The following is a 6,000-nucleotide window of genomic DNA, read 5'->3' as shown; positions in this document are numbered from 1 at the left end:
CCGTGAAACAAAAGGTGGCTCTGCTTGTTAAGGCTGAGATTGAAAAGTTATTGGAGGCTGGGTTTATCCGCCCTATTGATTATTCCCCATGGATTTCAAATATTGTCGTTGTGGCTAAACCAGATAATAAAATAAGAATGTGTACCAATTTTCGAGATTTAAATAAGGCTTCTTTAAAAGATGATTTCCCTCTTCCGAACATTGACATGATAGTTGATTCTACGGCAGGACATGCCTTGTTATCCTTCATGGATGGTTTTTAAGGATACAATCAAATTTTCATTAACCCTCAAGATCAATTCAAAACTGCTTTCACCACTCCTTGGGGTACGTTTTGTTGGATAATGATGCCTTTTGGACTTAAAAACGCCGGTGCAACTTATCAACGAGCGATGACCCTTATCTTTCACGATTACATGCATAAGATTCTAGAAGACTATGTTGATGATGTTTTAGCCAAATCCATTCTTCGCATAGATCATATTAAGATCCTTCGTCAAATCTTTGAAAGGATTCGTAAATATCACATGCGCTTGAATCCCCGAAAATGTGTTTTTGGTGTGGATAGTGGAAAACTATTAGGATTCATAGTTTCGCATCGTGGGATTGAGGTGGATACTAAGAAAATAAATGCTATTGTCAACATGCCACCTCCTAGAAATGTGTCTCAACTCAAAAGCTTACAAGGAAAAATTCAAGCTATTCGTAGGTTTGTATCTCAACTTGCAGATCGTACTTTTCCTTTCACTCAACTTCTCAAAAAGAATATCACTTTTCAATGGAATGAGGATTGTCAGCAAGCATTTGAAGATTTAAAAATGTATTTGGCTAATCCTCCTATCCTTCGACCGGCTGAACCTTCTAAACCCTTCCTTCTTTATACGGCTGCGTCCTCTCATGCTCTTGCAGCATTATTGGCACAACATGATAAAGATGGTAAGGAGTGTCCGGTTTATTATATAAGTCGTACCTTACTCGATTATGAGACCCGATATTCTGCGATAGAAAGACAATGCTTGGCCTTGGTGTTTGCGACTCAGAAATTGAGACATTATCTCTTAAACTCAGAAGTCCACGTCATGGTAAAGTTTGATCCGTTGAAGCATCTTTTCTCTAAAACTGATTTATCAGGACGCCTAGCTATGTGGGTTATGATGTTAACTGAATTTGACCTTAAATTTGTTTCACAAAGAGCAATTAAAGGGCAAGTGTTGACCGATCACCTAGCTGAGGCCCCTTCACCTTTCTCCTTCCCTAACCCTGAGTCTTTTCCTGACGACTTCATTCTTTGTACAGAGAAAGATGAAACTTGGGAGTTATATTTTGATGGCTCTAAGTGTCGTACGGGATCGGGGGCAGGTGTTGTTCTGATTTCTCCTACAAAGAACTCCATTCCCTTATCTTATCGTCTCAATTTCCTATGTACCAATAACATTGTTGAGTATGAGGCTCTTATAGCAGGAATAAAGGCAGCCTTAGCTCTAAATATAAAACACATACATATTTTTGGAGATTCTCAACTGATTATAAGACAAGTAACAGGACTGTATCAAGCGAAACAAGACAAGTTATCACAATATAAAGACCTTGCTATCTCTTTGTTACAAAAATTTGATTCTTACACCATAGAACCTGTTCCTCGAAAAGATAATCGACATGCGGACGCAATGGCATGTGTGGCTTCTCTTGTATCTTTAAAGGACCCTGTGGTTGATCTTAAATTTGTTATTCACAACCTTACTTCTCCAGCTATTGTAGATGATTCCAGCCTGGTGACATGCTGCGACTTCATAGACCCGGATGAATGGTACTCGCATATCGTAAGATACTTGACTGATGGTACCTTTCCTGATTTTGCCAATAGGAACACCAGGGCTAGAGTTCGCAAGTTGTCTGCTAGGTATATCATTCTTTCTAATGCTCTTTACCGAAGGGTTTATAACGGTCTTCTCCTTCGTTGTCTTAATAAATCGGAAATCCCTATTGCTCTTGAAGAGGCACATTCAGGTGCCTGTGGGGGGCATTTTGGAGGTAAATCCTTGGTTCAAAGATTACTTCGTATGGGATATTATTGGCAAACTATGCAGCAGGATTCTTTTTCATTTGTTAAGAAATGTCATCAATGTCAACAACACAATAATTTGATTCATGCTCCTGCCCAAGAACTCCGTTCTCAGGTAGCTTCTTGGCCTTTCTCTGCATGGGGGTTGGATCTCATCGGTAAAATCTCTCCTCCTTCGTCTCAAGGACATATTTTCATTATAACCACAACAGATTACTTCACAAAGTGGGTAGAAGCTGTTCCTCTTCGCTCCACTACAGCTGAAGTGATTTGTCGATTTCTTCTAGAAAACATTATTTCTCGATTTGGGATACCTTCCACTATAATCTCTGATAATGGGACATCATTTAAGAATAAAGATGTGAAGCAATTCCTTGAGAAATATCATATCAAACATCGATTTTCTACACCATACTATCCTCAATCAAATGGTCAAGCCGAATCATCCAATAAAATAATCGAAAAAATTCTTCGCAAAACCGTGAATAAGCATGGTAAGGATTGGAGTACCCAGCTAATCTATGCTCTTTGGGCCTACCGAACGAGTGTACGAATTGCCACGGGAACTACTCCTTATAATCTTGTTTATGGTGCTGATGCTATTATGCCTTTAGAATTAGAGATTCCATCACTTAGAGTTTCTCTCAAAGGTATAATAGATGATGACTCCTATAGAGAACAAAGACTCCAACAGCTTGAGATGCTTGATGAACAGCGTATAAATGCTCTTGAGCATATTCAAGCGTATCACAAAACTCTACAACGAAACTATAATGATAAGGTTATTCAATGTTCCTTCTCAGTGGGTGACTTAGTGCTCTATGAGAATCAGCGCAATGTGAATGCCTTACCTGAAGAAAAGGGAAAATTCAGTCCTAATTGGCTTGGACCGTATATCGTTATTGAAGATTATGGATCAGGTGCTTACAAAATAGCGGATGTAGACGGTACGCCTCTTAAAGACCCTATAAACGCTATGCACTTGCGTAGATACTATGCTTAATGCCTCATTCCTTATCATTTATCTATTTCCTTTCTCACTTCTTCAAAATTGGATAATATGTTAGCATATCTTTGTTAGAGCAAATGGAATTAAATGATGTTTTGTTTAATCTATATTTCTTTGTTCCTGACAAGCATGTGTCTTTACTTTATGGTTTGTCTTGAATTCATTTATGTAAATTACAAAAGATTTACATTTTCATTATGTTGACATATTATACAATGTTTTTATGTGTTAAGTTGAATCATGTCATGTTGTGTTTAAATTCAAATTAAATCACATTGGTTATATGATTCATACGCTTAATACATACTTTCTTCCTTATCATCAATATAGTACTTGATCAAATATTTTAATTAAGTCACACATGTATCAATTTAATCATGGAGCATTGAGAAATCAATCACATGGAAATTAAATTCAGAACATACATGTACATCTACCAAATGTATTAACTTTAATCACAATACACATTGTTTAGGCATTAAAGATAACACGTTTGAAACAAAGAAGCATGTATATATATATGTGTGTGTGTGTGGATCAATATACAAAGGTAGGTCACTACACATCCAAAATGTGACCTACCCTACATCGTAAGATCATCTTCTATCCCTAGGGCTGGTGGCTGGAGAGTGACGACTAGATGCTCCCTCCTGATCCGGCCGTGCAGGTGGACCCATGGGGGTATACCGTGATATAGATCGTGAATGGCTCCGAGAGGAACTCCTACGATCCCTATCCATAAGGATAGCGCGATACGAGGTAGCCTCGGCCTGAGCTGCTGCTAGATCACGCTGTGCTCGCTGAAGGTCCTCTGATAGAGCCCGCTCTCTCTCCCTCCATATCTCTACCTGTACTCGAAATGGGGAAAACAAATCATCATGCCGACCCGCATTCCCTTGAGGTCTATAAGCAACCTGTGAGGAACTAGGGATCTGCGCTGTCGTAGAGATATCTGTCACTACTTGCTGGATCAAGGAGCACCACTCCTGCACATTAGTTGTAGCAGTAGAACAGATTTTGTGTTAGTACCATTTTATATCATCAAAACATCAATCAATCAATATAAATCTACTATACCTGGATCTCCCTCACGCTAGTAGGGATCATGATATGGTAGCATCTGTGACTGGGAACTACTAGGATCCCCACGCTCGAGCGATCTGTGCGCGATAGGTGCAGGTCTCCGTAGCGCCTCGTGTTCCCCCTTTTGGGGAATAACGGGAGGATCTAAGGCTACGATATCATCCCCTGAATGGTGAGGAGCTGCATCTGACTCCTCCTCATCATCTCTATCCTCCTCTTCTTCGTCATCCCCATCCTTATCATCATCTCTCTCCTCCTCATTGTCATCCTCATCCTCCTCCTCCTCGGCACTAGGCTGATCTCCTATAGGCGGATCAGGACCTCCTGCCTCCTCATGATCCTCTCCCTCCTCTGGCTCCTCCGATCTGGATCCCTGATCCTCGTCTCGATCTCCATGCCTCCATGGACCTGGATGGCCTGTCGGGTGATCTGGTGGAAAGATAGACCCTGGGTATGATCTCATAAACCAGGAATGATACCTGCGTTGTGCCCTGGGGTCTGCAGCATAATCAGTGACCACGTCCTGATCGGACCCCTCTATATCTGTGATCTCGATATCGTCTATCGTCGGTCTCGCTACTGCTCTGGGTCTGGGAAGGACTCGTGAGTGTCGAGTGTAGATGGGCACATCGGCTGGGACACACTGCTCTAGCCCGAACTGCCTCCGTACTCGGTCAAAGTAGAATGGGACTATGATGTGTGGTTATCGTCCTCTCAGTAGGCAGTTCCTCTGTAGGCATGCTAACTATCTCTCCATCCCATCCCATCTGTGCATCCGCAGATATGGTCTCCACACGGTCACCTCGGCTGTCAATCTGTCAACTATCACTCTCCAATACAATAGATCTCCAAATCTCCACTCGCTGGTAAGTGGATAAGCAAATACCCTAGGTCGCTTGCTAGTCGTACTCATCGGATAGCCGACAGGCCTGGTGCATGTAAAGTGCTCAAATATCCACACCTGCAGAAGTGTGCATGTCATCAAGTTGCAAACCTGTCCGAAAACATACTCCTCGAGGTCGTGATAGAGATGTGCAAGCACACTCCGACCCCAGGCATATACTCTCCTATGTCTCTCCATAGCTCTGATGCACCACGTGAGACCCCCATGCATGTGTGTACCTCGCCCATTAGGGCAGACAGCTAGTGCAATGATGGCTATCATAAGACGTCTCATGAGGGGCACCTCTCCTGTAGGGTGTAAGAGTCAGCTGACCATGATACGACCTCTCATCTCACTCGGCATGACTCTCCCTATGCAATATACCTGCTCCCTCTGATGATCCTCTACTGACCGATCGGTCGCATATGTCACGGTAGCTCCTCTGATCGGTAGGCAAAGAATGCGGTACACATCCTCAAGTGTCACCGTCATCTCCCCTACTGGAAGCTGGAACGTGCATGTGTCAGGATCCCATCGCTCCATGAGTGCCATCAGCATCGCGGGATGAAATCAGATGGCCGGCATAAGAATCATAGACCACAAACCTACTATCGACAAGGTGTCTCTCTTTGCCTGAGTAAGTCGGGGAATCTGATCTCGCAAACTGCGAAGAATCTGCCCCGCCGTGTGCTCTCTCATGTACAGGAGACCCTGCATCACCAAAACATAACTATAATCAGTACTCAATCATCAAAAATCATTCATGCAAACTGTCGAACATCGTATACTAACCCTGGCATCTCTCGCCAGGTCCTGATTGGGACCATGGTGCCTTGTCAGGGACCATGGCGCCTTGAAGGGACCATGGCGCCCTATCAGGGACCATGGCGCCCTGAAGGGACCATGGCGCCCCACAGGGACCATGGCGCCCTGAAGGGACCATGGCGCCCCACAGGGACCCAC

The sequence above is a fragment of the Cryptomeria japonica genome, chromosome 2, assembly GCF_030272615.1.
Source record: "Cryptomeria japonica chromosome 2, Sugi_1.0, whole genome shotgun sequence".
NCBI lineage: Eukaryota > Viridiplantae > Streptophyta > Pinopsida > Cupressales > Cupressaceae > Cryptomeria > Cryptomeria japonica.
This window is presented reverse-complemented; position numbering follows the sequence as displayed.